We start from the raw sequence: 23870 nt of genomic DNA on the forward strand, positions 1-23870 counted from the left end.
CAATTTTCTTTTCTATTCTTTTATATATTATGCTTCTGAGCAACTTGGATACATGGACTGTCAAGCTGATCGTGCGATAATTCTCGCTCTTGTCAGCTCTTGCAGTCTTCGGAATTGTGTGGATTAAAATTTTGCGAAAGTCAGATGGTATGTCGCCAGATTCATACATTCTACACAACAAAGTGAGTAGTCGTTTTATTGACACTTCCCCCAATTACTTCAGAAATTCTGATGGAATGATATCTATCCCTTCTGCCTTATTTGATATTGTGTCCTCCAAAGCTCTCTTAAATTCTAATTCTAATAATGGATCCCCTTTCTCTTCTAAGTCGACTCGTGTTTCGTCTATCACATCAGCAAAATCTTCCCTGTCATACAGGCCGTCAAAGTATTCTTTCCACCTATCCACTCTCTCCTCTTCATTTATCAGCGGCCAACTTCGCCACGTTCTCGCGACCACCGGATTACGCAAGATGATGTGGCGCAGGAGAGGAGGGCGTGTCTCTGATGCGCTGCGGTGTGCTCGTTGCCGCCTGCGCGTTGTGGCGCCGCTGGTAGTGGGAGAGAGTAAACTCCCACGCTGTGCCTTCAAGAGTCGCTATGTACGGCTTAATCGTCATTTCGATGTTGAATAACAAATTCAGCCCTGAAAACCAGTAGCGGTTCGTTGTCTGTGGTGTGATGTAGGGGAGCAAACGGATGCGCAGCGTATGGCAGTAAGCAGCTCTATCGTTCACTTGTGGTAAACAGGTGCTCCATTCCATGTAAACATCCCATACGTGGAAATATGTGCATGAAGGACTTGGACTGCGTCCTGCAGGAAGCAGGATGCTTAGCTTTATGTACAGTGTGATGCACCTGACACTGGCCGCCAAAGATATAGCAGATCGAGTAATTACGCTATGGGACGAACAGTATCTGGACACCTATTTTAGACACGTTAATGTGGGATGTGTCCTGCCTTCGCCTTTATGTCGGCTTCAGCTGTGCTGGTGACACATTTATTGACGTTTTTGAGAGTGTGTGGAGGAATGGCAGTCAAGTCTTTCACCAGAGGAGATAGTGACTTTGGACACTAGTATCTACAGCGAATTTCACGTTCTGATTTACCTTAGTGGTGTTCTGTTAGATTCAGGTCGGGTTTCTGGGCAGGGGGCCAGTCAATTTCAAGATTGTTATTAACCTCAAACCACAGCTTCACACACGCTGCTTGATAACAGGGTACATTGTCATTCTGATATAAACAGTCACTGTCTCGGAAGTACACAACCGGTTAAATAGTTTTCCTACCCTTCCGCATTTAGCGTTTTCCTAATAGCAACAAGTACACCAGACCCAATCCACGAAAAATACTTGCATACCATAACACCATCTCACCCATATTCCACTGCTGTCAATACACACACAATGGCAGGTAACGCCATTCAGTGTTTCTCCAGAACCCAAAGTCTTCTATCGGATTTCCACAGTGGAAAACCTGATTCCTCAACCCAGATCACTGGTTTCCAGTCATTCACTGTGCGATGACGCCGCTCTTAACACCACATCAAGCAATGACTAGAGAAATAATTGGCTTATGGGGAGAAGCTCGGCAATTGCACACCTTTGTTTTTAACTCGCTACACACAGTCATTGCGCTACCTAGACTGCTGGTAAAACCGTGATACTCACGAGTTATTGTTTCTGGTGATATCATGCAGTTTTTACAATCACCCTCCGCAATGTTCGATGATCCCTGTACATCAGTCCATTGGGTCTGCCTGGCCTTGCTTCCACTGTAATTGTTGCTTGGCGTTTCTACTTGAAAATCACGTCACCAATAGGCGACTTGGGCAGCTGTAGAAAGCTTTAAATGTCAGTGATGGATTTGTTATACATGTGATATTCAACGACTGTCCACGCTGGAAATCACCGAGTTCTGCTGAAAGGCCGATTACACTGTCACTACTTCTCTACTGACAACACAATACTCCTTGTGCCCCCCTTGTACTGGCACATCCACTTTTCGTTACGTCTAATAGGCGATTTCGCATTACATAGGGATTTACAGATGCTTTTAATGTTTATTATTATTATACAAGGTGATTCGGCTGCACCTACCGATTTAGTTTTATGCAACCCGCACTACGTCTGTATCAGGAACGATATTGAGACAGGTGACGTGAGTTCCTTCTCGGAACTTCTTTGGGCTAATGTTAGCAAACGGAATCATACTGTAAAAAATAGAAGTCAGGATTTGTCATGAGTTACACAGTAATTTTGGACCTTCTTTTGTGTCCTCTCATTGCCACTGTAGAGTGTTTTAGCAGAAGTAAGGAAGAGGATGTTTGGTGGCCAGTATCCTCTTTCTACAACACAACTGCACACTTGAATTAACACGGTTCTTTATTCATAACAACAAGAAGCTACTTATCTTTAAACAAGTTGTTCTGGTACAAGCTCTTCTGTAATAGTGTACGTTAGCCTCACTGCTGCAGAAGCACAAATCCTCCTAAAAACTCTACACTCTTGTAGCCAGTGACATGAAGTGACAGACGCCAACTAGAATAGTGACTGACTCTGTGACTGCGACTGGCTGGGGCTGTAACTGCGAGTGACTGTGTCTGTGACACGGCTGACTATGTGTGACTGACTAGGCCCTCCAGTCCGCGGCGGCGATCTAAATACTGGCGGCAGAGGGGGCGTTGGCAGCGCATTGCTTGTGAGTCTGTCTTTGGCCTCTCTACTGGCAGGCGCAACTGATTCAGTATCTATTATCGATCTTCTTGCAACGTCTTTGCCGACCAGTGTGCTGGCGGCAGCTTACGCCAGCACACCTTCAGTCTTCTCTGTTTCATTAGTGGTGTAGTCATCCATGTTTTGTATGTCCCTGTCAGTTATTCTGTGACATTTTGACCATGTGCTTCACATCTCTAGAGTAAACTGGCCAACATCGTTGTTCTTTCATGTAGGGTTGCATGTAATCACCTCTGTAGGCGAAGCTGAATCATCTTACATCTATGTGTTGTGTTGGTTCTTTCGGACATGTCCAAAGGAATAGACACCACACATTCACAATTCGGCAGTATTATATACACGTGATGTGACTGGGTTCATGATTTCTTGTCAGTTCGTAGTAGTCATCGAGTAAAACAGAAGTAACATCTAGCGTTCCCCAAGGAAATTGTATAGGCCCTCTGCTGTTCCCAATCTACATAAAAGATTTAGGGAGCAATCTGAGGAGCTCTCTTAGATTGTTTGCAGTTGATGCTCTCATTTACTGCCTTGTAAAATCAACCAAATGATAAAAACAAGTTGCAAAACGATTTAGACAAGATATCTACATGGTGAGAAAAGTGGCTAGTGTCCATAAATAATGAAACGTATGAAGACATCCACATGACTACTTAAAGGAATCCGCTAAGTTTTGGTTACAGGATAAAACACACAAATATAAGGGCTTCAGTTCAACTAATGACTTAGGAATTAAAACTATGAATAACTTACATTTTGAGATAAATTTGGAGTCCGAATTAAAATCCTTGGAGAAGGAATAAAAACTGTGAGGTTTGCCGACGACATTGTAATTCTGTCAGAGGCAGCAGAGGACCTGCAAGAGCAGTTGAACGGCATGGACAGAGTCTTGAAAGGAGAAGGTAAGATGAACATCAACAAAACAAAACGATGATAATGGAATGCAATCGAATTAAATCAAGTGGTGCTGAGGGAATTAGATTAGGAAATGAGACACTTGAAGCAGTAGCTGACTTTTGCTCTTTGGGAAGCAAAGTAACTAATGAAGATGGAAGTAGAGAGGATATCAAATGTAGACTGGCTATGGCAAGGAAGTTTCTGAAGAAGAGAAATTAGTTAACGTAGAGTATAGATTTAAGTGTCAGGAAGCCCTGTCTGAATGTGTTTGTATGGAGTGTCACCGTGCATGGAAGTGAAGTATGGACGATAAATAGTTTAGACAAGAAGAGAATAGGAGCTTTCGAAATGTGGTGCTGCAGAAGAACGCTGAAGATTAGACGAGGAGGTTCTGAATACAACTGGGGAGAAGGGGAATTTGTGGCACAACTTGACTCGAAGAAGGGATCGGTTGGTAGGACCCGTTCTGAGGCATCAAGGGATCAGAAATTTAATATTAGAGGGGAGCGTGGAGGGTAAAAGTCGTAAGGGAGACCAAGAGATGAACACATTAAGCAGATTCAGAAGGATGTAGGTTGAAGTAGTTACTCGGAGATGAAGAGGCTTGCACAGGTAGAGTACCATGGAGAGCTGCGTCAAACCTGTCTCTAGACTGACGACCACAACAACAGCAACTTAAATTGAAGCGATCGCGTGGGTAATGTGGGGAAAGCAAACCAAAGCGTTATATACAGTGAAAGAGAAATACTGACGTCTGCCGTATGAGGGCGCTGAAATAATTAAATGGCTGAAGTAAAAATTTGAGCCGAACCGGGACTCGAAAACTTATTTCCGGCGATCACTCGCGTAATACGAGAAATCCGGGTTTAAGTCCTGGTCCGGTACAAAGTTCACTTGTCACTGTTTAATTGGCCATACGGCTCTCAGTATTTCTCATTCATCATCCTTTTGATCAAATTGTGTCTGCTCGGGTACACAGAACTTGAAGAACAGGAGGAAGGCAGAGCTTTTGTTGTTTGGACGCTTAGTGCTTGGTGGGGCACTGGAAGCTAATTAGTATACAAAGTGAGAGGCAGCGATTAGCGCTCTCCTGGACTGAAGTTTAATCGGGTCCGGGCAGCGGCAGCCTACTCGCAGAAGAGCCTCGTCGGTGCTGCCTAAGTGAGCACTGTGCGGAAGGCGGCTGTGGGGTGGGGGGGGGAGGGGCAGGGGAGGGGAGGACAGGGCCATTAGGTGGCGCCACTGATTTATGGTAATTGCCCGCCGCGCGTCATTGTATGCAGATGGCCGCGGCTGCTCTTCCGCTGCCGTGTGTCTCTCGCGAACCGCGAGCCGCGTTGCGTGAGCCGACCCAGAGCAAACACATGAATAATATTAGCCGAGGCGTTCGCTCTTAGCGCAGTCTGATGGGCCACGCTGCCGGTGCGACGCCGGGCGCGTCACACGGTAGGCTCGCCGCTTCTCCTGCACGATGGACTTCATACTGATAGACCTGTATACGTGCAGCGTCTCTTTCGAGAGGACACGACTTTGTCAGTAATGCGTTACTATACGGGAAGTCTGCTGCGATTTGCGATTGATGACTTTCTTCGAGATGTTATTCACTGAAGAGTCAAAGAAACTGGTACACCTGCGTAATACAGTGTAGGGCCTCCGCAAGCACGCAGAAGTGCAGCAAGACGACGTGGCATGGACTCGTATAATGTCTGAAGTAGTGCTTTATTTATATAATCGCGTCAGAAACACACACTATAGCTTACAAGTTACACAAAATGTTTCAAAACATGGTGCTATAGGCATTACAATTACAATTAAATGCGGCGTGACCAATATGCAGCAACTTCGCGTGCTTCCTTGGTGGCATCGATGACATTGTGTGGCGAGCATGGAGCATGACATTGGGCATATGCTACAGACAAGAAGTTGACTCATTGTCTGTTCTTCACCACATTCACATGCTGTGGAGTAGCATGCAAATCCCCAGTTTTTCAAGTTGGTCTTCGTTCTTCCAACACCAGAACGCAGCCTGTTGAGGGTCTTCCATATTGACCAGCTTTCTTCGTGACCTGGTGGGAGGCTTTCGGTCGGGATCATCCACCCTGCAAGGTGGATGCATCTGGAACGCCATGAATTGACTCTGAAGTTCGAAGGTGGTTCAGTGAGGCTTTCAGTTAAATGGAGAAAGCTTTTCTCTTGACTTGAACCTTGGCACTGCTGGCTGATACCCGTGTAATGCGTGGGTCTTCAGAAAATGGTTCAGATGGCTCTGAGCACTATGGGACTTAACTTCTATGGTCATCAGTCCCCTAGAACTTAGAACTACTTAAACCTAACTAACCTAAGGACATCACACACATCCATGCCCGAGACAGAATTCGAACCTGTGACCGTAGCAGTCGCGTGGTTCCAGACTGTAACGCCCAGAACAGCTCGGCCACTCCGGCCGGCCGTGGGTCTTCAGATACAATGCCTTAGACTTTTCCAGTCTGGATGCACATTCAAGACGGATGTCTGGAGGTGGGAAGCCCTCTAGACAATAAACTTTATCAAGTGGTGTAGATCTCAATCATACTGTAATGAGTCTGCAGGTTTCATTGAAGGCTATATCCACTTCTTTAGCATGACTAGATCTGCACCAGACAGGGCAAGCATATTCTGCAGCTGAATAACAAAGAGCTACTGCAGAAGTTTTTAAGGTGCGAGGATGCGTCCTCCAGGTTGTACCCGATGATTTCCGGAGTAGTGCTGGAGGAAAGTGACACCATGAATTCAGCAGGGTTGCCTGGACACTGCGAGGATTTTGGAAATTTTGACCGCCTGTTTGTCTAATGAATGCAGGCCTCGGACTGTAATTTTGAATATAGTGTAATTAATAGGAAAACTGAACAGACTTTAACTTTGGGGTTAATGAAAGTTGTAAAATTCATATACGAATGAAAAATCGAACGGTCGCCAGCCGAATTAGGGACATTAATTTGAAAATAAATGTTTATGAAAATTGAATATTAGTTTTTGAAGTGATTTTCATTAACTTTATTTTACAGGTCTGTCGTGATCACATAAATTTTTACATTTCACTATGACCGGTTTCGGCTACTGCCATCTTCAGATCATAAAATATTCTGATGTAGTATCAAAACATGTACTCACTTACTAAGTGAGCACTTACTATGTACCAACATGTTTAGTTTGCGTTGATAGTACATGAGAATATTTTATGATCTGAAGATGGCAGTAGTCGAAACTGGTCATAGTGAAAAGTAAAAATTTATGTAATCAAGACGGACCTGCAAAATAAAGTGCCAAGAATATGACCACGGACTCATTTTCAAACTACGTCTTCAATTGATGACTTCCATTAAGTTTCCCTTTGAATAGCATACAGCATACAAACGGACACAAGGCAATCTAAGCTGTGGGTAGCAGTAGCTACCAACAATGCACAAATCAGTAATCATAGAAAGCAAAATTGTACACAACTCAGAATAATAACAGTTACAATCACGACCATTACGTGACTCAGTACTGAGATGTTACTGCAGGAAGCATCGAACTAAAATTGTGCATGGACGGGCTTCTAACTTAACTGACATGTAACAACCAGTCATAAAAAAATAATATCACAGTTACACTGTTTATACTCCCATTTATAGAAATGTATCAGATTTCCTCATTAGCAATAATATTCTAATTATCTTTTAATGTGTGAAGAACATGATGGGGACCCATAAACTAACATGGTATCACTAATCAAACCCTGTGATTATTTCAGTAGCAAAATTTAATTCAACTGAAGTTAATTCTTAGCTTCACTTGGAATAGTTTATTTTTCAAGCAAATTAATCAACACTGACATCAATTAACTTTAAAAAATCGTTCATGATAGTAATCAAGGCTAAATTGTGTTTCAGATAAGCTTAACTTATGTTCCTTTCTCATCATCTCTGAAGCAGGTATTTTAGACAATAACATTTACACAATCTTGCACTGAACTTTTGCAAAATAATACTTTGCAATAAACTGAGAGCACTTTCGCAATATTCTAACTAACTTCAACTCTTGCTAATCCTTTCACATTTGACAAACATAAATAAATCACTAGTTCATTTGAAACAAGTTACTCGGTTTTATAAGACTTAGGAGGGGATCCTTAATAGGTTCATGATTAGGAGAAATGTTTGGGTTCTAAACACAGGTTTTTAGCACTTGGATTATAATTAAAATCACTCACTCAAATTAACTGGCCCATGCTCTTATACATGTCTGTATGCATGAAGTTGGTGGAGCAGTGGTGAAGTACTGGTGGCAAGCGACGTGGCGGCTGACTCTACTCACGGTTCTTGATATTTGAATGCTCTATACAATTTCTTCTTGTCGACGGATTTTTAAGGTGTTAGAACCATTCCTTATTGCTGAGAGGACGATGGAACAGCCAAATCTGCATCCAAGACAAAATCCCTTGCAAATCAACTTCCAATCACCTCCCATGGCACCGTAGATGTGCACCGTGCAACAGCTAGCCACTGACTGCCTAACGTTCACACCAACGATCCGCCCAGTTCGACAGCCAAAACCGTCTTTTACATCGCGCCAAGCCACTTCCCTTGCGGAGAAACTTCAATACATCTTTTACATTTTACAATACAAATGCCCTGAGCATGAACCAGCTTCAAATGCATAATGTTTTTCTTCTAAATATACACATATTATAAAAATTCATTATTTTAAACATTTAGCTTTTTCCATATGTACATTACAATACTTAAAATTTCCTGTCACAAATCAATGATCTCAAACAACAAAGAATACAAACTTCGTAAATACAGATACACTGTTACATAATATAAACCTACTTCTAATAGATATAAATGTTACATGGTATCCGTATATCCGTAAGAGTACGAGCCGGTGGTGATCTCTTCTGGAAAGCACATCGCAAGGCACCCAAGATATGCTCAATAATGTTCATGTCTGGGGTATTTCGGAAAGCTTGTCAGGAGTTGTCGGTGGATCACAATAGCAAATATTCTTCAACTTTCCCCACAGAAAGAAATCCGGGGACGTCACATCCGGTGAACGTGCGGGCCATGGTATGGTGCTTCGACGGCCAATCCACCTGTCATGAAATATGCTATTTAATACCGCTTCAACGCCACGCGAGCTATGTGCCGGACATCCTTCATGTTGTACATCGTCATTCTGTCATGCAGTGAAACATCTTGTAGTAACATCGGTAGAACATTACGTAGGAAATCAGCATACATTGCACCATTTAGATTGCCATCGATAAAATGGGGGCCAATTATCCTTCCTCCCATAATGCCGCACCATACATTAACCCGCCAAGGTCGCTGATGTTCCACTTGTCGCAGCCGTCGTGGGTTTTCCGTTGCCCAATAGTGCATATTATGCTGGTTTACGTTACCGCTGTTGGTGAGTGACGCTTCGTCGCTAAATAGAACGCGTGCAAAAATCTGTCATCGTCCTGTAATTTCTCTTGTGCCCAGTGGCAGAACTGTATACAACGTTCAAAGCCGTCGTCATGCAATTCCTGGTGCATAGAAATATGGTTCGGGTGCAATGGATGTTGATTTAGCATTCTCAACACCGACATTTTTGAGATTCCTGATCCTCGCGCAATTTTTCTGCTACTGATGTGCTGATTAGCCGCGACAGCAGCTAAAACACCTACTTGGGCATCATCATTTGTTGTAGGTCGTGGTTGACATTTCACATGTGGCTGAACACTTCCTGTTTCCTTAAATAACGTAACTATCCGGCGAACGGTCCGGACACTTGGATGATGTCGTCCAGGATACCGAGCAGCATACATAGCACACGGACTTTGGGCATTTTTATCACATTAGCCATACATCAACACGATATCGACCTTTTCTGCAATTGGTAAACGGTCCATTTTAAGACAGGTAACGTACCACGAAGCAAATACCGTCCGCACTGGCGGAATGTTGCGTGATACCACGTACTTATATGTTTGTGACTATTACAGCGCCATCTATCACAAAGCGAAAAAACTGGTCCAACTAAAACATTCATATTTCTTTGTGTGTTACAGGAACATGTAATAAAACATGTGGGTTCCTATTTTAAAAAATGCAGTTGATATCCTTTTGACCTATGGCAGCACCATCTAGTGGGCCATCCATAGCGTCATCTGGTTTCCCCCTTCAAGCTAGACAAGTTTCGTTCTTTGTAGTTTTTTCGTTTGGTGCTTATTTCGTGAGAATTTGGCCTGGTCACTATCAATGGACCACCCTGTTTTTATGCACCATACATATTTGAAAAATATGTGGCATATGTCTGTTTGAAAGTTTACTGGAGTATGTGTAAAAATAAGTGAAATATTGGTCAAGAACATTTTGGGGCACTTTCTAACAATGCTTCACATTCATTTGTTACATATATATTTATTAACCATATATATTAAAATATGTAGGTTATGCCCATCAAAAGGAATTAACAGAGTATAGTGTAAAAATCTGAACTAAATTGGTCAAGATATTTTCGAGATTCTTGCTAACAACATTTCCTCTAAATGAATTATATGCATATATTTGTACACTGCATTAAGTATCGATAAAAATTTGCAACTGTTAAGAACTTAATGAGCTTTTTGCTAACATCGATTTTCCTTTATGTATTATATATATATACAGTTATGTACCACATATATTAATGAAATAGGTAGGCTATGTCCATCCAAAAGTGCATTGTAGTATTACACAAAAATTTTAAATAAATAGGTTAAAAAATTTTCGAGAATTTTGCTAAAACGTTTCCTCCATATGTATTTTACGTTTATTTGGCATATATATTGAAAGATACGTAGCTTATGTCTGTCAGAGTGTTTTTTAAAGTACTGTGCATAAAAACTGAAGTAAATCAGTGCAGAACTTTTCGAAATCTTTGCTAACAATATTTCACATTTATTTATTAGATATGTTTTTCTATATAATATACATTAGAAAACACGTAGCCCATGTATTTATATACAATGTACATTAAAGATACGTAGCACATGTCTGTTAGAACTTAACTAGAATTCTTGAAAAAATTATGTAAATTGGTCAAGAACTGTTGGAGAATTTAGCTAACCATGTTCCTCTTTTATATTATATAAATATGTTTATAGATCATGTATATTTTAAAAAAGGGGCATATGTCTGCCTGTAAGTTTATGAGACTATCGTAAATATGAAGTAGTTCTGTCAAGAGCTTTACAAGATTTTTGTTAACAAAATATCCCATTTTTATAATGTATATATACTTATATACTATATATATTTAAAACATTTGTAATATACGTCGGTACGAACGTGTATTACAGTACAGTGTAAAAATCGGAAGTAAATGAATCACAAACTTTCCGAGATTTTTGGTAACAACGTTAAAATATGTCTTGTCTTCATATGGAAGTGTGTATTATATATACATGTTTATATACCAAATATATTGAAGAAAATATGTAGCTTTATGAAGTCTGTGTCTGATGGAACATTTATTAGAATATCGTGTAAAAAGCTGAAGTAAATTGAACCAGAACATCTGCAGATTTTTGCTAAAACCGTTTTCCTTTATACAGTATATTTTATGTAAGCATTGGCATGAAATCAGTCAAGAACTTTTCGAGATTTTTTGTAACAGCGTTAAACTACAACTTGTCTGTACATAGTAGAATACATTGAGTTAGTACTGTTTTGACCAAGTTTCAATGACTGTAGGTGTAATGGGGTGTGCCAGAGTGATCTGCAGGAAATCACACTGTCAGATATTCCTCCCTGGTAAAGATTGTCTTTACATTATTTGCTTTTATCTTCGATTTATAGATCAGGTCATTTTTGTTGATACGGGGAAAGATGGCGTTCTGGAAATATTTATCTTCATTTTTAGTATAATAAATTCATAATTAATTAATCATAGCTAACACTTTGTTTAAGAATCATGAAAGAAGGTTGTATTAATGGAAGAACCCTGGAGATACTGATTGGTTGGTTTGGTTGGTTGGGAAGGAGACCAGACAGCGTGGTCATCGGTCTCTTCGGATTAGGAAGGATGGGGAAGGAAGTCGGCCGTGCCCTTTCAGAGGAACCTTCCCGGCATTTGCCTGGAGTGATTTAGGGAAATCACGGAAAACCTAAATCAGGATGGCCGGACGCGGGATTGAACCTTCGTCCTCCCGAATGCGAGTCCAGTGTGGTAGCCACTGCGCAACCTCGCTCGGTCGGAGATACTGACAGGTTTCAGGTAGATTATATAATGGTAAGACAGAGATTTAGGAATCAGGTATTAAATTGTAAGACATTTCCAGGGGCAGATGTGGACTATGACCACAATCTATTGGTTATGAACTGTAGATTAAAACTGAAGGAACTGCAAAAAGGTGAGGATTTAAGGAGATTGGACCTGGATAAACTGAAAGAACCAGAGGTTGTATAGGGTTTCAGGGAGAGCATAAGGGAAAAATTGACAGCAATGGCGGAAAGAAATACAGTAGGAGAAGAATGGGTAGCTTTGAGGGATGAAGTAGTGAAGGCAGCAGAGGATCTAGTAGGTAAAGAGACGAGGGTTAGTAGAAATCCTTGGGTAACAGAAGAAATATTGAGCTTAATTGATGGAAGGAGTAAATATAAAAATGCAGTAAATGAAGCAGGAAAAAAGGAATACAAACGTCTCAAAAATGAGATCGACAGGAAGTGCAAAATGTCTAAGCAGGGATGGCTAGAGGACAAATGTAAGGATGTAGAGGCTTGTCTCACTAGGAGTAAGATAGATACTGCCTACAGGAAAATCAAAGAGACCTTTGGAGAAAGGAGAACCACTTGCATGAATATCAAGAGCTCAGATGGAAACCCAGTTGTAAGCAAAGAAGGGAAAGCAGAAAGGTGGAAGGAGTATATAGAGGGTCTATACAAGGGCGATGTACTTGAGGACAATATTATGGAAATGGAAGAGAATGTAGACGAAGATGAAATGGGAGATATGATACTGCGTGAAGAGTTTGACAGAGCACTGAAAGACTTGAGTCGAAACAAGGCCCCTGGAGTAGACAACATTCCATTAGAACTACTGACAGCCTTGGGAGAGCCAGTCCTGAGAAAACTCTAACATCTGGTGAGGAAGATGTATGAGACAAGCGAAAAACCCTCAGACTTCAAGAAGAATATAATAATTCCAATCCCAAAGAAAGCAGGTGCTGACAGATGTGAAAATTACCGAACTATCAGTTTAATAAGTCACAGCTACAAAATACTAACGCGAATTCTTTACAGATGAATGGAAAAACTGGTAGAAGCCGACCTCGGGGAAGATCAGTTTGGATTCCGTAGAAATGTTGGAACACGTGAGGCAATACTGACCCTACGACTTAACTTAGAAGAAAGATTAAGGAAAGGCAAACCTACGTTTCTAGCATATGTAGACGTAGAGAAAACTTTTGACAATGTTGATTGGAATACTCTCTTTCAAATTCTGATGGTGGCAGGGGTAAAATACGGGGAGCGAAAGGCTATTTACAATTTGTACAGAAAGCAGATGGCAGTTACAAGAGTCGAGGGGTATGAAAGGGAAGCAGTGGTTGCGAAGGGAGTGAGACAGGGTTGTAGCCTATCCCCGATGTTATTCAATCTGTATATTGAGCAAGCAACAAAGGAAACAAAAGAAAAGTTCAAAGCAGGTATTAAAATCCATGGAGAAGAAATAAAAACTATGAGGTTCGCCGATGACATTGTAATTCTGTCAGAGACAGCAAAGGACTTGGAAGAGCAGTTGAACGGAATGGACAGTGTCTTGAAAGGACGGTATAAGATGAACATCAACAAAAGCAAAACGAAGACAGTGGAATGTAGACATATTAAATCAGATGATGCTGAGGTCATTAGATTAGGAAATGATACACTTAAAGTAGTTAATGAGTTTTGCTATTTCGCAAGCAAAATAACTGATGATGGTCGAAGTAGAGAGGATATAAAATGTAGACTGGCAATGGCAAGGAAAGCGTTTCTGAAGAAGAGAAATTTGTTAACATCGAGTATAGATTTAAGTGTCAGGAAGTCTTTTCTGAAAGTATTTGTATGGAGTGTAGCCATGTACGGAAGTGAAATATGGACGATAAATAGTTTGGACAAGAAGAGAATAGAAGCTTTCGAAATGTGGTGCTACAGAAGAATACTGAAGATTAGAAGGGTAGATGACATAACTAATGAGGAGGTATTGAATAGAATTGGGGAGAAGAGGAGCTTGTGGCACAACTTGACTAGAAGAAGGGATCGGTTGGTAGGACATGTTCTGAGACATTGAGGGATCACCAATTTAGTACTGGAGGGCAGCGTGGAAGGTAAAAATCGTAGAGAGAGACCAAGAGATGAATACACTAAGCAGATTCTGAAGGATGTAGGCTGCAGTATGTACTGGGAGATGAAGAAGCTTGCACAGGATAGAGTAGCATGGAGAGCTGCATCAAACCAGTCTCATGACTGAAGACCACAACAACAACAACATTAGTATAAATATTAAGTACCTTCTCAGTCAAAATCGTTTCCACTCGTTTCTACAAAGAAATGTATGTATATTCCTCTTGGATCTGTCTGTTTAGTAAAATTTCAGATGAGTCATTCTATGGAAAAATTCTGTTTTTTTCCTTTTTCGATTTTTTACCTGAAATTTCGGTATTATAATTTCAGTTTTGTCAAATAAATAAAATTCTTTTATAAAGAGAGGGGCCCTGCGTTTAGAAATCTTTTTCCATCAGCAAACTGTATTGTGCAGCAGTTTATTAACTTCCCTTACTCATAGTAACTTTGATGGAAGCCAAAGAAAAACTTGAAGATGGAATTAAAATTCAGGTATTAGAAGTAAAAATAAAAAAGCTTTTGAGGATTGCTGATGACTATGTGATGTTGTCAGATATAGCTAAGAACTTTGAAGAGCAGCTGAACGGTATGGACAGAGTCGAGAACAGAGGTCATAAATGAACATCAACAAAAACAAAACAAGGGTAACTGAATGTAATCGAATTAAATCAGTTGATGTTGAGGGAATTATATTAAGAAAGGAAGAAGGGTAGTAAATGAGTTTCGCTATCTGGGCAACAAACTAACTGATGATGCCAAAGTAGAGAAGATACAGAATGTAGAAAGGCAACGCCAAAGAAAGCGTTTCTGAAGGAGAGAAATTTGTTAATATCAGGTATAGATTAAAGTAGCCTGTCTCTTCTGAAGCTACAAGGTGGCGCACGAAATGTGTTACCAATTTGGTTTTTGAATATAAACTTTATTGTCAATACAATATGAAAGGAACATATACTACAATGAAAAGCTGTCCTTGGAGATTTGTTCTAACTCAGCACATGCTCAATATGTCCACCATTTCGTTTCCTAACTTCCTTCAAACGAACACGGCACATGTCTTCCGTAATTTCACTGCAAGCTTGAAGAATAAGTCTTCTGAGCTCCAATAAATCACGAGGACGTTTCGAGAAAATTTTTTCCTTAAGCTACCCCCAAAGAAAAAAGTCACATGGATTGAGGTCTGCACTATTGAGGGGCCAATTTTGTCCGTCATTGAAGCGACCTGGAAACCTGAGTAAAATGATCCGTATGTCGAAATGCTCGTGTAAAAATTCCAACACCGTATGTGGCCTTGCTCCATCTTGCATGAACCACTGCGGTTTGAAGGGCAAGGCCGTAGCAAGAAGCTGTGAAATGAAGCTATTGCGAAGCATGCTCAAATAACGCTACGTTGTTGAGAGTTTCTTCCCTATCCTCCGCCCACTGAGCAAACAGTAGTCTCTGCTGCTTGTGTTTTTCAGTGAGCGTCTGTGCACAGGTCATCTTGTATGGGTACATGTGGAGGTCGCTTTTAAGAATGCGTTGAACGGGGCGCCTGGATATTCCCAGATGCACTGCTGTCTTCCTACTCGATTTCCCGGTACTTCTCTGTACAGCAACTCGTACCGCTTCAATATTCTCTGGCGAACAGACAGGCTTAGGCCGAGGTCGCTTCGCTTCCAATACTGTTCCTTCCTGCACAAATTTATCGTACAACCTGTGGATGGTCTTCTTGCAAGGGACCCATCGTGTGTTAAACTGTTGTTGAAAACGCCTCTGAGTAAGAACAAGGCTTTTCGTTTCATGAAAAAGTAACACAATTGCCGATCGTTGCTGTGTCGTCAGTCTTCCATTGTGCAGCCATTGCTGCTTACCAGTCTGCTAGCGGCAGTATCGTGAATTAGACGTCATTTCGTAACTCATTTGTTTTTCCAAGATCTGCTGGTACTGCTGTAGAGATCCCAGAGGGATATCTAATGTGCGTCGTAAATTGTGAAAAAAACAATTGGTAACACATTTCGTGCGCCATCTTGTATTTGTGTGGGGTGCAGTTATCTATGGGAGTGAAACATAGACGATAGAAAAGTTTAGACATGAAAATAATAGAAGCTTTTGAAATGTGGTGCCGCAGAATAATGCTGAGGATTGATGGATAAATCGAGAACTAATTAGGAGATAGTGAACAGAATTGGGGAAAAAAGGATTTTGTGGCACAACCTGACTAAAAGAAGGGATCCGTTGTGAGGCACATTCTGAGAAATCAAGGGATCACCAGTTTACTATTGTAGAAAAGTGTGTGTGTGCTTGTGGGGGGGGGGGGAGGAAGAGACCAAGACATGAATATAGTAAACAGATTCAAAAGAATGTACGTTGAAGTAGTTATTCGGAGATTAAGAGGTTTGCACAGGATAGAGTAACATCAAACCAGTCTTCGGACTGAAGACCAGAACGACATCAACAACAACAGTAACCTTCACCACCAGCTTCAATACAATACAAAGATCGTATCTAATATGTCGCCGCTCAGGTGGAAAAGTGCCATAAACATGAGTCTGCGGTGATACAGAGTATAAACCAGTAGAGATTCTTCCGGATTCAGATTTGGCGGGAAAAACTGCTAGCTAATATGCTGTCTTGAATTCTGTGGAAGACCTTGACACGTGCTGCCAGCTATTAGACAAAGATGTGTTACACTGTTGGTATATGCATCTACATAATAGATCCCTCTGCCAAGGCAGGTTTGCACTTACTGTGGAACTGGAACTGAGATAGTGGTAGAAAAAAGGTGCAGGTCGGCTCGTGTGCAGACCAGCGCCAGTGCGCATGCTCCGATACATTAAGTGCAGAACACAGTAGCTGGCCTTGCAAGGTAGTCACATAGCTCGCATAACACAAGTAGGGAGTGGAAATAAAGTCGACTGCTTTGACGTTACGGGAGAGTTCGACGCCTGGTCCGGACAGAAGCCTTCGTCCACTTTCTTGAGTGTATTGGAGCTCAGACAAAGTTACTAAATTATTTTTTATACATAAGGATGTCTAGCTGTAGGCAATTCAAGATGCAACTGCACCCATGGCGCAGTGTAGGTGATTCAGCTTATGTCAACCCTCTATATCAGCCGTTACACAGACACAATTCTGCTTGTTTCCTTAGTCTAACAAACAGCTGCGAACTATAATTAACATTAAAACTTTTTAGGAAACTATTAATTTTTACCACATGTTTCTGTGTTGACTTAATAGAAATCTCGGTCTGTGTATCTGCTTCAATTCTTGTAGAGTATTAGCAACTTGTTAGCTCAACAGATTAAAAAATAATCAATGGGCTTGATTTACAGTTATTTGTTCACTGCTATGTAACACAGTGCATCAGCCAAAATGCAGCCCCACTGTGAATGCTGTTCTCAAACACGGGATGAGTTTGTTGGCGTTCATAAACAGCTAGAAATCGCCCTGACTACTGTCAAACGATTGGCAGCTGCTGCGAATCGGTGTGTTGGAGGAGCTCCAGAGTCGTGTACCTGTGGTACCTGTACCAGAGGTAACTCAAGCACTATTCTCTCCTGTGGATCCTGTCTCCTCTGCAGAAAGTACAGGATCTGTCATTACCCATTCACTCGACTGCGAGTAGCGTGCCAGTGGCAGATCTAAGCGTCCTGTGCTGCTTTAAAAGTCGTTTAACAACTGAAAATGCTATATTCTCTTTTCTCTGGGAGGCACTGGATGGGCTAAACAAAAGGTTTCGAACGCTTGGCATATTTTTTGATTTAACTAAGACATTTGATTGTGTTGATCACAAAATATTGGACCAGAAGTTGGACCATTGCAGACTATGGAGAGTAGCTCACAATTAGTTCACCTCTCACCTGTTACTTTAGCAACAGGCAGGAAAAGGTCATTATTCACAACGTTGATAACGGCTGTGTTGTGGGGTCTGAGTGGGGTACTGTTAAATTGGGGGGGGGGGGGCGGGTGCCCCAGGGATCAGTGTTGGGGCCACTCCTGTTCCTTATTTATATAAACGATGTGTTCTCTAGTATTACGGGTAACTCTAAAATATTTCTGTTTGCTGATGACACTAGCTTGGTAGTAAAGGATGTTGTGTGCAAAATTGGCTCGATTTCAAATAGTGGAGTACATGACCTAAGTTAATGGCTTTTAGAAACTAAACTAATGTTAAATCACAGTAAGACACAGTTTTTACAGTTTCTAACACACAATTCAACAAAACCTGACGTTTTAATTTCAGAGAACGGGCATATGATTAGTGAAACTGAACAGTTCAAATTCTTAGGTGTTCAGATAGATAGTAAGCTGTCGTGGGAAGCCCACGTTCAGGATCTTGTTCAAAGACTTAATACTGCCATTTTTACTATTTGAACGGTATCAGAAGTGAATGATAGTTCGACACGAAAATTAGTCTACTTTGTTTATTTTCATTCGCTTATGTCGCATGATATTATATTTTGGGGTAACTCTTCCCATTCTAAAAGGATATTTCTGTCTCAGAAACGGGCGGTTCGGACGATAAGTGGTGTAAGTTCACGAACCTCTTGTCGACCCCTGTTCACGAGTCTGGGTATTTTGACACTGGCCTCTCAATATATATATTCCTTACTGTCATTTCTTGTTAACAATATTAGCTTATTCCCAAGAATAAGCAGCTTTCATTCGGTTAATACTCGGTAGAAATCAAACCTGCATTTGGATCGGATTTCCTTACCTCCTGGGGAAAAATGTGTGCAGTATATTGCTGCATCCATTTTCAATAAGCTACCACTTGAATTGAAAAATCGTAGCAGTAATACACGCGCTTTCAAATCGAAACTGAATAGTTTCCTCATGGGTCACTCCTTTTATTCTGTCGAGGAGTTCCTTGAAAAATTAAGCTGATTCTTATTGTACTGTTGATTGCCTTTATTTAAACGTATGGAGTGACGTTTCTCAGGTTGTAAGTAGGCTGTTTAGGTTCTTATATTGGTAACGCCGCCGCCACGTAGCGCTCTCTGTATGAAAATCACTGGCTGTGCTGTGTGCAGTCTGTGGCTAGTTTGCATTGTTGTCTGCCATTGTAGTGTTGGGCAGCTGGACGTGAACAGCGCGTAGCGTTGCGCAGTTGGAGGTGAGCCACCAGCAGTGGTGGATGTGGGGAGAGAGATGGCGAAGTTTTGAAATTTGCAATACTGGATATCATGAACTGCTATGTATATTATGATTTTTCAACACTATTAAGGTAAATACATTGTCTGTTCTCTATCAAAATCTTTCATTTGCTAACTATGCCTATCAGTAGTTAGTGCCTTCCGTAGTTTGAATCTTTTATTTAGCTGGCAGTAGTGGCGCTCGCTGTATTGCAGTAGTTCGAGTAACTTGTGAGGTAAGCGATTTGTGAAACGCATAGGTTAATGTTAGTCAGGGCCATTCTTTTGTAGGGATTTCTGAAAGTCAGATTGCGTTGCGCTAAAAATATTGTGCGTCACTTTAGTGTATGTTTGAGTACGTTCAGTTATGCTCAGCTGTTTGAAAAGCAAATAGTGTAAGAGGTTTATCAGCACAGTAATTCAGAAATTGTTCTAAGGGGACGTTTCAAGGTTCATGAACGTTTATTTTTATCTATTATTACTTTTACGTTGTAATTTCATGTACTGGCACGTTCCGTAACCCCGGAGATTTGCTCCTCAATTTGGTTCTACGGAACTTGACGTGTAAAAAAATAAAAAATAATGCACAGGGACCAGGGAGGACTCAGGATGTTTTACCGGACCCCTTAACTAAGATGTCTGAGGTGCTGTCATTCACTGAAACTGAAACTGAGCCAACGGGACTCACTTCACGTGTTTTGAGGAAACCTGATTTGTTCGGTGTCAGGAGCAGCCAAACGCAAAAGCGCTCTTCAAACGTGCAGTGAATGATTGGCAACCGTTTGAGAAATGACAGCAAGGAACAGGACAGGACACCAGGGACACTCAGCGTATATGCCCGGGGGCCTCATTCAACGTGTTGAATAGGCTATTCCAGCAGCCATTGTGGGAACAGGGTGCAACCAACTGCAGGTTGTGGCGCACATTGTAACAAATGATTACTGGCGTCCGGTCTCCGAGGTCATTCTTGGGTCACTCCAGTTTCTATGAAGCTCACAATTTGCAGCATTGTCCCAGAACTGATCGTGGCCCTTTAGCTCTTTGTCGAGTGGAAGGAATGAACCAGAGACTTTATTCTGTGACAAGCTAGTCTGCGACTTCCTCGACTTGCGCCATAGAGTAGAGAACTTTAGGGTCCTCCTAAATACGTCACTAGACATCAGAGACTACTACTCAAGTAGCTGTTTGTGTGTGGGATGCATAAAAGGTTTTTTTTTAGATTAGGTGACTCTCCATCCAATCTAGATAACGATAGCTATAGGAAACTCGAAAGCATGAGTGTATGGTCGAAAGAAATGCCTCCCACAGGCGAGAGTATTAAAATCCTACTGGTAAACTGCCGAAGCATTCGCATCAAAGTGCCATAGTTTGAAGCGCTCATGAAAAGCAGTGAAGCTCACATACTATTAGGTAGGGAAAGTTTGTTGAAGCCTGGAACTGACAGCAGTGAAATTTTTATGGAAAATTTAAGCGTATATCGAAAGGACAGGCAAATGGGAAATCGAGGTGATGTATTTGTCACAGTATACAAGAAACTCAAATCCACCGAGATAGAAACTGAAGCTGCATGTGAGATTGTTTGGGCAAGGCTCAGCATCAGGGGTGGGCACTAACGACAATTGGGTCTTTCTATCGCCGCCAGACTCATCTCCTGATCTAACAGAAAATTTCAGAGAAAACCTCAATTCAAATGTACATGTTTCCCAGTCGTACTGCAATCATCGGTGGAGATTTTAATCATCCAATAATTAATTGGGAAAATTACAGTTCTGTTAGTGCTGGGTGTGATAAGACATCCTTGAAACTGTACTAAATGCCTTCTCTCAAAACCACCTAGAATAGATAGTTAGGAGCCCCACTCATTATGGAAATTTACTGGATCTAATGGCAACAAATAGACTGGCGTCTTTCAGGATGTCCAAATCGAAACTGGCATCAGTGACCATGACACAGTTGTGGTAACAATGATCAACAAAGTTCAAACCACAACTAAAACAAGCGGAAAGATATATATGTTCAGTAAACAAGCTAAAAAAGTCATATTGTCATATCTCAATGAGAAACTTGAAACTTTTAGCACAGGTCAGGAGCATGTAGAGGAACTCTGGCTCAAGGTTAAAAGAATAGTTGACCGAGCACTTGATAGGTATGTTCCCAGTAGAACAGTTCATAATTGTAGGTAACCTGCATGGTATGAGTCACTGTATGGAAACTTCTAGAGAAACAGAGATAACTGCATAGTTGGTGTAAAACAATACTTAGGGCTATAGATGGAGAGATGCTGAACAAAACGCGTGTGGCTGTCAAGAGAGCAGTGCGTGGCTACCGTAGCAGAATATTGTCAAATAACATTTCACGAAATCGAAATAAACTCTGTTCGTGTGTAAAGGCTGTTAGTGGTACCAAAGTTAGTGTCCAGTCTCCAGCGAATGAGAAAGGAACTGAAACTGAGTGTAACAAAGCAGAAGCTGAAAAGCTTAACTCAGTGTTCAAACATTCCTCTACAAAAGATTACCCAGGAAAATTGCACCAATTTAATCATCGTACCATTGAAAAGATGAATGAAATAAGTATTAGTATCAGTTAGTTTCCACCTCACAAAACAAAAGAAAAAAATGGAATGGAATGATCAAATAGGTTCAACTGTGGGTAAAGCAGGTGGTAGACTTCGGTTTACTGGTAGAATACTGGGGAAGCGCAATTAATGTACAAAACAGACTGCTTACAAAGCAATCGTGCGAGGCAGCCTAGAATACTGCTCAAGTGTGTGGGATCCGTACCAGACAGGACTAAAAGGGGATACTGAACGTAAATAGAGATGGGCAGTACGAATGGTCACTAGTTTGTTTAATCCATGAGAGAGCGTCACAGAGGTACTGAAGGAACTGAACTGGCAGAGTGTTAAAGAAAAGATCTAAACTGTACCGAGGAAGTTAGTTAATAAAGTTTCAAGATCCGGCTTTAAATATTTACTCTAGGGATGTACTACAAACCCGTACGTATCGCTCACATAGGGATCGTGAGGATAAGATTAGAATAACTTCCTCACTCACAGGGGTATCCAGACAATCATTCTTCCCGCGCTCCGTGCGTGAATGGAACAGGAAGAAACTTAAGTTCCTGTGACTTATACATCGTCCGTGTAAAAGCTCCGAGATTAATTTTATTCAAGGCGTACAAATAACATCAGTGCAACAGCTATGACTGCAGCTTGAACTATCAAATGTAAACAACAGATGTGCAACCGACCCGTCAGTTGTACGCTGGCGGTATTGTGTCAAAAACGTCGTGCACAAATCGCAATGGAGCAGCATGTGTTCAATATGTTGTTCTCCAGAACGTTTTGAAGAAGAAAAAAAAAAGTTCGAACTTCGTCCTGCACACTTTGACCCCGGAACGGAAACAACGACACGTGAACGCCTGTCACGTCTTGTCTGAATTCAAACCTCATCATTTTCATTATGAAAAAACTGTCGGCAATGACGAGACTTGATGTTATGAGTTCGAACGTACCACAAAACGACAAAGACTGTCTACTATGCCTTAAGTACTAAAACCACCAACATAACTTTTATCTTTTTCTTGTTAATCGAGCCCTGAAACATTCTTGATTGACGGAGTACATTGACCCATTATCCTATACATTTTTTTCAGTTAGTCACTAAGTGCACCACCCGACAGTCCACTGCACCATTCAGCATAGTGTCTCACCAAACTCGTGTCATAAACTGACGAATAATTCGAGAAACTGTGTAAAGTTCCACTCATCAGTGAAACTAATTGTAAGATTAATTGATGTAGACGGTAGACATCTTGCACAATCAAATACGTCATACATTTACATCGTATGTTGCCGTGCTGTTTCTGTCTTAAAGGATCACTTTTGCAGTTACAACAACGTGAATGGCGATAGTGATGTTTTAGAAGGTAGCGTAGTAAGTGGGGCTTCCCATTGATGTTAGTCGCTGTATAGCCCACTATCCACTTTTAAGTTTTCTGGTTCGCTTGCATATAATTAGGATTATATTGAACATATGATTTCGTAAATTAGTGAAAAATTTGAAATTTTCTGTGAAAGGTCAATCGAGAGGCAATTATAACTGCTGTGAAACAGAATTATTTTCGTCTGCCTAATAGATGAGAAGAAAATAATGTCTGTAATATCCTGTCAAAGAAAGAATAAAATTTACAAAGTTTTGTGCACGGTATCATAGTTTACACTCAGTTCATTCCAAATATGGAAATAAAACTAGTTTTACGTCTTCACTAACATTTAATTGACTCAATTTAACGGCCATTAATAAAGTTTCTTATTCATCGTAAATTCTTTATTAAGAGGTTGTCAGTCATGTGCTGTCCGTGAGTGTTGCTTATAGGTTAGGAATATTTTTGCTATTAATACTAGTCCGTCCTATTTCTCAGTTATTTACCCTTGTGCTTTAGTTCAGCGCATTCCGGAACTACAGTCCCATTCTGAAAGACTGTTGCATTACATCTGCTTCATTTTATAAGGTTAATTCGGTCACGAATAGTTCATCTCCTGCATCGGTGAAAGCACGTTATATTACTTGCCGGGCATGTGCCGATTCGGAAGTTTTTCACCGATGAGGAAGACGGCGACAAAGTGAAACAGATGTAATAAAAAAAGCCGGTGCAGCTCATTAAAAGCACGTGGAAGCTCCGAAAGGCTTTGGAAAACAGCATGAGAGTGAACAGTTATCACCGGAGACTCCGCATTATTAACAAAAATATTAGA

The sequence above is a fragment of the Schistocerca cancellata genome, chromosome 7 (genome assembly GCF_023864275.1).
Source record: "Schistocerca cancellata isolate TAMUIC-IGC-003103 chromosome 7, iqSchCanc2.1, whole genome shotgun sequence".
NCBI lineage: Eukaryota > Metazoa > Arthropoda > Insecta > Orthoptera > Acrididae > Schistocerca > Schistocerca cancellata.